At 37.7% G+C, this 10,905-nt stretch overlaps 1 pseudogene; it reads left to right on the top strand.

The window, feature by feature from the left end:
• The first annotated feature begins 413 nt into the window (after positions 1-413).
• On the top strand, positions 414-1,232 carry LOC125171749 (28S ribosomal protein S15, mitochondrial-like; annotated as a pseudogene).
• The last annotated feature ends 9,673 nt before the right edge of the window (positions 1,233-10,905 follow it).

Raw genomic sequence — 10,905 nt, 5'->3', positions numbered from 1 at the left:
AGAACTCAAGACAAGCTTCCCAAGTAAAGCTAGTGCCTCACATTTTTTTTTTGTATCATTTAATTCAGCTTCTTCCATTTCCTTAAATTCTGCCAGGGATACTAACAATATTGTGCGATTTTAATTTCTTCACATCTTCCCTCTCTCAGTTACTTTCCAATAGCGGTTAAAAAGTAATGAGAAACAAAGGAAATAGAAACGTATGATAAAAATGTGTTGGCAGTATAGAAATAACCAATTTTCCTTTAATGGGCCAATGGGCAGAGTATGGTCTTTGGGACAAATTAACCTTGAGCTAGGGTGATCATATATAGGAAATAAAACTATAACGTATCTAGCTACATTGGAATATCAAAAAAAAAAAAAAAAGAAGAAGAAGAAGGAATTTGAACCCAGTCCATGCTGCAAAAGGGATGGCAGCCTTGGTGCTGACCCTGTGGGGTCACAAGTCAGCATACAGAAGATGGCATGTAAGGTACTGGGGTTGCTTCAGACCCAGTCCTGGGGTTGCTGAGGTCCCAGTCCTTGGGCTGCCAGGCAGAGCGTGTGCCAGGCCTCCCTCCCACCAGTGGAGCCTTCCTTCTTCTCCTCCTTGGGGCATCATCCTCCTGGCTCTTCACAGATATGCCACCCAGAAACCAGCCCAACCAGGCCAAGAAGATAACCTTCCCCCTTCCATGCTGCTCAAAGACTACCAGAACATTCCTGAAATTGAGAAGTTTGATAATGCTGTAAGAAGATTCTTGTCTTTGGAAATGGCCAACTAGAAGCAGCAGCTAAAAATCAAGCAAGAGCAGTTGACGAATAAGATTGTGGTGGACCCTGAGGACACCAGCTCCCTGGAGGCTGGAATTGTTGCCCTGTCAAGATTTGCAATTATGAAGAATGCATGAGAAATTTCACAAGGACAAAGCCCACAAGCACTATGTGCTCATAAGCATCAGCCAGAGGAAAAAGATGCTCAATAGCTTCCATCTTGTGTTTTCCACAAGATGTGCAAGCATCTGAGGACTGAGTATACCTCCCCCCCCCCCACCCCGTAACCAGAAAGCCCACTCCTGCTGGGTGACAAGGAGGGCTCTGTGAGTTTGAGTTGTCTGGGAGATACACAAGCTAAAGAAGCAGAAAGGGCCGTAAAAATTGTAGCCGGGAAACGAGGCCAGAAAAACCCAGAGAGCCTTTCCAAAGCAGGACCAGAGGCAAAGAAAACCAGTAAGTTTTATCAGAGTTAGCATTAGGATGTCCCATTCAATATTTGCAATTTACTCATACTAAAGAAATTATTTTATTTTATTATTTTTTTTACCTGAAGTTCAGTTTAACTGCATGTCCTGTATTTTATCTGGTAGTCTCAGTAGTCATGGACTCACTTTTTAACCTTAACTTGGGATTAATAACAGCAACCATTTATTGGGCAATTACTATTCAGAAAACATTATTCAACACATCTGGAAGCATACTTACTAAATCCTCACCATATTTTTATAAAATAGGTATTCTTATTCTCCTTACACATGTAGGAAACAGGCTTAGCAATTGAGTCATCAAAGCTAGTAGAAGGTAGAACAAGAATTTAAATCTGTATCCAGCCTGATTCCAGAACCAAAGCTTTTAATGACTAAATTCTACTGCTTAACTATACTGCAATTTGCTTAATCCTGATGGAACAAGTTTCTTTTGTGTTATTATGAAAACTGAGATTATGTATTGCACATAACACAGTTTGTGGCAATTGATAGGCATACAAAAGTACATATTAGCACTAACATTTATACTCAAAATCAAGGAAACCGACCCCAAAATACACTTGGCTTCAGAAAAATACTTTTACTCTACTGTAACCACAAATAATGAGTTTTGGGAAAAGGACTCTGGTTTGTCTGGGATGGTATGGATTTGTTTCGGCCTGAGTTCATTAAGGTCAGAGGTAAAGTTAAACGAAGTGTATCCTCACAGAGAGTTGACTTTCTCATGTCTGTGCATGCTGACAAGGAGGGCCCATCCACAGAATGCCAGTCACTGAAGAAGAAAACAGTGCCATGGAGTTTTATCTGGAATCTTGCATTGCTCTCAGACCCTAAGCTATTCCACATGGACAAGGTAAGAACTAGAGTAACCATGTGGAAAAAAGTTGTGGAAGGACCAAGAAGCCCAGAGCAAGATGAGAAGAGACAGTAGCTATGGCTGTCTAAAGCCTGAGATTTGATGTGTCTTACTTCATTGGTTTCTCTCAAGAGTGAAAGAAGTTATGTATGTAAAATTCTTTGCATGGTATAATCAGAATATGTATCTACTGAGCATAGTTAGTAAATTCATTACTGAAATAGGTAATCCCTTCTGCAAAAAAAGCAAAAAAACCCACATTTCTTTAGAGGGAGAGCTAGCACGCATGCACAAGGTGGGGAGGGGCAGAAGGAGAGAGAGAGCATGAGAATCTCAAGCAGGTTCTGTGCAGAGCCTGGAGCTCAGCCCTGACACAGGGTTTGATCACACATCTCTGGGATCATGACCTGGACAAAAGTCAAGATTTGGACACTCAACTGACTGAGCCACACAGGCACCTCCAAAAGGTACTTTTTAAAGCAAGAATCATGACCTCTTCCAAGTCATAGTTGTTTCAGTAAGACTCAAATACTTGATCTGTATATACTTTAGTATTTGCCATCCTGAGCCAAAATGACAAAAACTTTTGTTCCTACATCTTTATCAGCCAGTATTAAAAACTTCAAAGGGTCTAAAATTATGCCTTACTTGCAAACCACCATGTTAGCTTGTCACAATTTCATGGATGTTGCTGGTAGACATGAGACAAAGGACAGTTTGTTACTCAGAGCGACATCAGCAGCTAGATTATCAGCAATTTTTGTGTTGCTCTCCAAGACCCAATTCCAACAGCATGACAGGAAAAGGGCCAAATGTTAACTGCACATTTGGATTCACAAAGGATTGTGAACCAGGAGTCTGTGTCACAGGGAAGGAACCCTGAGCCCAGAGAACTCAGATCTTTTTAAGTGAGCAATAAATGTGCCTCCCCTTTCTACAGGGAGTGGGAAGGCATGATCTTTATTATAATGGACAGTAAGCATGCCTGTCTTTACTTCAGGGGGAGATATTACCATTATCTTCCAAGGTTATAAGTAAGTAAACCTTTTCCAGAAGGAAACACTATCTCTATCATCCAAGACTTTTCACTATTCCAGTATCTTTGAAAATATAGTCTAGGGAAAAAAAAGACACCAAAATAAAGCAAGGAACCAGGTGAAATGCTCCATGTTTTGTAACATAGAGGTAAAGCATGATTTCAGGGGGCTTTTACTAGGACATAATTTACTGCTTGCATACATTGCTTCAGGGTGTAAACAGTGCTATAAAGGGTACTTTATAAACTGTAGCCCTGTATTCTCCGATTGTTCCTAAAACAAGTATGTGAGATAAATATGCTTTTCACTTCATATTCTTTCAGAATATCTAAAAGAAATTTTAATAAAAGCCAGCAAACCGTGTACCTGGCTTAGATAGCCAAATTCTGTCCTAAGCTCTCAGTAACAGCCTATGTTGCTCTCATAGCTTTTATGACAATTACAACTAAGAATTTGGTTACTTTTCATTTAATTTCTATCTCCCTGGATTATAAGTGGTCTTTCACTGAGGGGCCCTTGTGTCTCTTTCTTACACTTATGTTTGAGTCAGCTAGCATAACATCTGACATATAGTAGTTATCCAATATATGCAACAAATATTTTTTGAATGTTGGCTAAGTTTCACTGTACTTCACTTACAAATGATAAATGAAAATTTGGTGACATGATTTGATTCTATCATATACTTGACCTTTACCAGGATTTTTGAGAATGGAGTTCCCTAGAAGGCTGCATGGGGAAATGACTGACGAGCTAATCTAGGATTTCCGTTTTATTGTATAAATTTGGAAACTAAGGGCTAGTAGTAACAAATAAGTTATCCAGAGTCACATGTCAAGTTTCCTGACTCTTGGTTTAATGCTCTTTCACCTATGATATTCCTTCACCTGCCCCTTCAACCTGTTCTGGCAATAATTTAAAGCACTTCTGTGTTTATCTGCTGTGAAAAAAATGTGGCAGTGCGCTCTCAGGGCAAGAATGGAGAGATGGAAATGTCTGCATCTCTGTGCTAATATCTCCTGTCATCATATGGGTCAGGGAGACTGTGTTCCCAAACTCAAAAATAATTGCAATGTGTTTTAAAAGTTCTGAACTTTGCCTGATATTTCTTCCTCCTTGCTGGGAAAAGGAGGTATGACACAGCTTGGAAAGACTGAGATAGATCTACAAATCAAAATGTCTGCAAATCTGCCAAAATCTGATTCCGATAACCCAGAGATGTTTTTATTTTTACTCCTCCTATCTTGTTTAAATTGGCAAATAAGAAACTTTTCCTACTTTAATTTGTTACAGAACTGTTACAAGTTAATAACAAAAGCATTATTGTTTAGGGCTCCAAGTAGGTTATAATAAAGAACTCGAAAAATTTCACTTCTTTCCAAGATTTTAGAAATTTCCTACAGTAATCATGCTTTGAGTAACAAAGGATATACTGCTTACCCCGCCAGCTCCACAACATCCCTGTGATCAATTGTTCCTCCAAGAACCAGCTCTGACGAGGATGTTGCTTTGGAGGAAAGGTGCTCTATAAATGTAAAAAATAAGTAAATGGATGGGCCGGGCAGAACAGCATAGGCTCTGGATTAAATAGAGGCTAGAATTTGGTTTTCAAATTTCAAAGAAACATGGGACTGGTCTTGGTCTTCCACCTTGGGAAAAGCTACAAAGATTTATTTTTGTGAACATATCAAAATTCTCATTCTTATGCAGCTATAGCTATTGGAATACCTGAGGGGAGATTGCTTTACGACCTAACAGGAGCAAATGCAGATCTCTCTTGCCTTATAGACTAAATGGTTTTATACTCATTCCTGAGCAATGAATCTAAGTTTTTAGTGAATTCCATGAAAAGATCTTTAGAATGGTAATATTGCAGAGCAAAAGTTCCTACCATAGACTGAATGGAAAACTTTTAGAAAGAGGCCAGCCATCAATTTTCTGAGGGAGGTTAGACAAGCAATACTCCTGCAATACGTTTTAGAATCTGGCATCCCATTGTATAATCTCTCACATAGATACTGCTTTCATGGATTCAAGAGGACCTACATCTGTATCTTTACAAATTCACAAATTAGCTCCTCTCCTTTTATGGAAGAGAGATTTTAGTATATAATAGAGTTACATTGTATGAGAATATGAGAACATTTTGCTGGCGAGTTTTGCCATTAAACTAATCAGGGGTGAATGTGCTTTTTTTTTTTTTTTAAGGTATGGAAGTATGAGGATTTCATTGCTAGAATCACAGTATTTTTTGGCTGTTTTAGTTTCCCCCCATCCCCACCCTTTATCTATAGAAAAGAAAACGAATTGTCTCACTCTGTCAGAACTTTCAGAGAGGGTTTAGAAACCATCATAAAATCAACCTTGGTTTGTGGACCACACCAATATCAATTTCCTGGTTTGATCTTTAGTTATAGAAAAAGATTACCGTTGAGGAGATTAGGAAAAAAGTACATGAGACTCTCTGTTCTATCTTTGAAAATCCTTGTAAACCTACAATTATTTCAAGATAATAAATGAAAAAATTGAAATAACAGTAGCAAACAGAAGAGTGATAGACCTGACTCATTCACTGGACAAACTTTATACGTGTGCTCACTAAACCACAAAATGGAGATAGCATCTAGCAGTAATAACTAAATGAGTATAAATTTAATGGTTGGTTTGTGCACAGACAATATGGCAAAGTTAAGAGCAAGTCCTTTAAGGCCAAACTAACTGCACTCAAATACAAGGTCATACACTTTCTATGTGGGACTTTAGTCCAGAATATAATCTTCCTTCAGTATCCAGATGTGGAAATTTGGATGGTGATAAGAAAATCACTTATACTATAAGATAGTTGTGATGATTGAGTTTAATATTTGTAAAGGCACTTAACAACAATGCCTGGTCCTTAGCAATACTACGTAATGGGCAGCCATCCTGTGAAGAAATCACTTGGCATGTACCTCTGCAAGTATTGGTTTCCTTCCCTTTTCTGATTTTGAGTTAAATCCTATAAGAAGCCCATTACAAGTAGCCTAGAAAAAGAATTATGGTATATTTGTGTCATTGAATCAAGTAATGAGTGAACGGTCTTCCACTGAACACAAAAATATGGATAAATCTCAAACATAATACTGAGTGAAAGAAGCTACCCAATAAGTTTATTGTATGATTGTATGTAAAATATTAAATGGCAAAAAGAAAATTATCAGCCTAATTTTGATAAAACATTTCAAATTCCTCATATCAAAGCATATCAATAAGATGTACATATGCTAATTTTATAATACACATCAAGTCCCAAATTTCCAATCCTAGGTAAGTTATCAAGTGTCAAAATGTAAATGCTGATAATTTAACTGTAGGTAGTATTTTTTGAAGTACAACTGACATATTAATTTCAGGTGTGCATCATAGTGATTTGATACTTTTATATATTATAAAATGACCCCCATGTTACCATCTGTCACCATATAAAATTATTGCAATATTACTGGTTATACTCCCTGAGCTGTACATTATACTCCCATGACCTATTTTACAGCTGAAAGTTTATACTTCTAAATCACCTTCACCTATTTCACTACCTCCCCAAACCCTCCCCCTCTTTGACAACAAACAGTTTTCTTCCTGTATCTATCGGTCTGATCTATATATTTTTTGTTATTTTTTAATTCCACACGTAAGTGAAATGCAGTATTTGTCTTTCACTTTTGACTTATTTCACTTAGCATAATACTTTCTAGGTCCATCCATGCAACCACAAATGGCAGGATTTCATTCCTATTCATGGCGGAGTAATATTTCATCATGAATATATGTGTGTGTGTACACATACCTCATCTTCTTTACTCATTCATCTATTGATGGATGCAAGTTGTTTCCGTATCTTAGCAATTGTAAATAATGCTGCAATGAACAGAGTGATACATCTAATTCTTCAAATTGGTGGTTTCATTTCTGTGAGATGAATATCCAGGAGAGGAATTATTGGATCCTATGGTATTTCTATTTTTTAATACGAGAACATTTCATATGGTTTCTATGGTGGCTGCACCAATTTATGTTCCCATCAGCAGTGCACAAAATGTTTCTTTTCCCCACATTCTCACCAGAAATTTTTACCATTCCTTTTGATACCAGCCATACTGACCAGTGTGAGGTGATACCTAACTGTGGTTTTAATTTGCATTTCCATAATCATTAGTGATGTTGATCATCTTGTCATGTGTCTGTTGGCCATCTATAGGTCTTCTTTGGGAAAATGTCTGTTCAAGTCCTCTACCCAGTTTTTAGTCAGGTTGTTTAGGGTTTGGGGGGAATTTTTAAAAAAAATATTAAGTTGTGTAAGTTCTTTATGTACTTTGTATATTAACCCTTCATCAAATGTATAATTTGCAAATATCTTCACTCATTCAATAGGCTGCATTGTTAATGGTTTCCTTATCTATGCAGAAGATTTTTAGAATGAGAATGTAATCCCATTCAATTATTTTAGCTTTTGCTGCCCTTGCCTGAGATGACAGCATCTCTTTAGGCTTTAAAGTACCATTGATAATCATGATTTTTAAAATTTTGTTTTTAATTTTTGAGAGAGAGAGAGAGAGAGGGAGGGAGAGGGGTGGGGGACAGAGAGAGAAGGAAACACAGAATCTGCAGCAGGCTTCAGACTCTGAGCTATCAGCACAGAACCCAATGTGGGGCTCGAACTCACAAATTATAAGATCATGACCTGAGTCAAAGTCAGATGCTTAACTGACTGAGCCACCCAGACATCCCTCATATTCAAAGATTTAAAGAACATTCTGAGGTGAAAATAACAATACCTGAAATAAAAAAAAAATATCACTGGGTCGTCTTGACAGAAAATAAGACATTGGAGAATGAAATATCCATAAATTTTAATTCAGAGCAATAGAAACTATTCAAAATGTAGTGCACGTGCACACACACACATACACACACAGCTCAAAGAAATGAACCAAACTGATGTGACATGTGGAATAATCTAAAGTGGTCTAATATACAAATAATCGGTGTTTCAAATAGAAGAGGTAGAGTTATTAAAGAGATAATGGTCAAAATATTTCCTATTTTGGTATTATACAAACTCTTATATCCAAGAGATTAAATAAACATTAAGGGTGAATACAAAGCAAACCTTAAAAATGCATGTAGTACAATTGTTCACTATCAATAAGAAAACCTTAAAATAAGCTTCAGAGAAAAAAATACAAAGAAACAAGAATCAATATGGACTCTGCATCAGAAATAATGGAAGGGACAATACAATGGAACAATATTTTTAAAATGCTAAAACACAAAGAGAAACTATTAACTTAGAATTCTATACCCAGCAAAAATTATCCTCCAAAAATAAAGGCAAAATAAATACCATTTCAGACAATCAAAACCAGAAAGGATTCACCAGCAGCAAACCTACAACACAAAATCCACTAAACAAGATTCTTCAAGCCGAAGGAAAAGAATAAAAAATGGAAATTTGAATCTATACAAAGAAATGAAGAAAGCTAGAGAGGGTAACTTGGAGATAAATCGCAGGGATATTTGTTTTCTTGTTTTTAAATGTCTATAAAATATCATTGTCCACAAAATATAATAATGATGTATTTGGGAACCTAAAATCTATTTATAGGTAAGAATTCTAAAAACAGCAGCAAGAAGGATAGAAAGGAAAAATGCAAGTATACAGTAGTAAGGTTTTAGTATTATAATAAAATGGTATATTACTTAAGTATAGACTAAAATAAAGATGAATGTTGCCAACTTTAAAGCAAGCATTAATATATCAAAGATTTCGGAGGCTATTGGGAAGATGGCAGAGTAGGAGGATCCTAAGCCCACCTTGTCCTATGAACATACTGAGAAAACAGCTACATCTATGTAACTCTGAAAACTACCTGAAGACTGGCAGAATTGACCTTTCAGTTAATCATTAGGAAGAGACCACATTGAAAAGGGAAGAAAGGGCAGAGATGCAGCTGGGAATCAAACCGTGGGCAAGACTAACCATAAACAGGAGACACACCACCAACAGAGAATCAAGAGGATCAGACTCCATTCCAGGCACCTGTGGCAGTGGGGACCCACACAAGGAAGAGGAGTCCTCATAACGTCTGGTTTTGAAAAAGAGTAGGGCTTAACATCAGGAGAGCCAGAGGAAAATAGGAAATGGAATCCCCACCCTTAAAGAACAGCATAATAAATAACTTGGCTCAAAACATAGCACAGAAGCAGCAGTTTGAAAAGTGCCTGCCGTATATATGAAGGAGATTTATTGAGTAATCTCAGAACATGTGCTAGAAGGGCAGAGATCTTCAGGAGATTTGTCCATGAATAAAAATGCTGGAAGGTGCCATTTCTCTTTCCCTTCCCTAGCCTAGATATCCAAACACTTGTGGGAGTCAGTTCTAACACGATCTACCTTGCTAGCACCATCACTCCACCCCACCCCCTCTTGTTGTCCTACAGACCCACCCCATTCAACCTGACTACAGGTAGATATCCCTCCAAAGCAGCTCCTTCAGGGATATGTATCAGGAACTGGTGCCATTCCAAAAAGAATCCTGACGTGGGGAGAAGGAGAGATAACCCCCTACCAGTGGGCTCACAGTTTCAGCGGCCCAGCCTTTTAGCTGGCTATGCAGGGAATAAGCCCTGCCATCCAGTGTGCTCACAACTGTGGCACATGGCCAATTGCAGACACATGGACTGCCAGTCCTGCCCACCAAGAACCCCATGGCAGCTTCAGATGGGTCTCTCAATAGCACAGGGACAAACTCTGCCACCCAGAGCACCCACACTAGGCAAAGCAGGTCACCACAGCCAGTTGAGATTAAGGCAATCACAGCTCAAACACACCACAAGGGGCATAAGTGCCCCACTCTACTTGTGTGGGACACTAGGGGACACTCCTGGAGCACCTGATGCTTGTGACTAGGGGGAATTGGAATATATGGCACCACAATACCTCTTCTATACAAGATCACTGCTTTCAAAACAAGGATATATAACTGACCTAATACATAGAAACAAACACAGTGAGTTTGATAAAATGAGGAGACAAAGAAATTTTTCATTTTCCAAATAAAAAACCATGGTAAAAGAGCAAGATAAAATATAGATAAGTGATATGCCTGATAAAGAGTTCAAATTAACGGTCTTAAAGATACTCCATGGATTTAAGAAAAGAATGATCTCCAGGAGAATTTCAACAGAGAAAATGTAGAGAACCACCAGTCAGAGCTCAAGAATACAAAAACTGAAATGAAAAATATACTAAAAGACATCAACAGCACATTAGAAGCTGCAGAAGTATGGATCACAATCTGGAAGACAGTAATGGAAAGCAACCAAGCTGAACAGTAAGAAGCAAAAAAGGAAAAAATGAGAATAAGTTAAGCTAACTCTGAGACTTCATTAAGCCTAAAAAATTCATATGACAGGGATCCCAGAAGAGGAAATGAAAGAGAAAGGGATAGAAAATTTGAGGAATAGCTGAAAACTTATTTAAACTGGTCAAGGAAATGGATATCCTAATCCATAAACCGAGGTCCTAACAAGATGAACCCATGGAGGTCCACACCAAGAAATGTAACAATTAAAATGGCAAAAAGTAATGATAAAGAATTTTAAAAGCAGCAAGAGAAAAGTTGCATAAGAGAAAGCCCATAAATTTATCAACTGACCATTCAGAAAAAAATTTGACTGTATCATGTCACTCCTTCCTGGCCTACAAAGTACTAAAAGGGAAGAA

This window comes from Prionailurus viverrinus, chromosome C1 (genome assembly GCF_022837055.1).
Source record: "Prionailurus viverrinus isolate Anna chromosome C1, UM_Priviv_1.0, whole genome shotgun sequence".
Lineage (NCBI taxonomy): Eukaryota > Metazoa > Chordata > Mammalia > Carnivora > Felidae > Prionailurus > Prionailurus viverrinus.
This window is presented reverse-complemented; position numbering and strand designations above follow the sequence as displayed.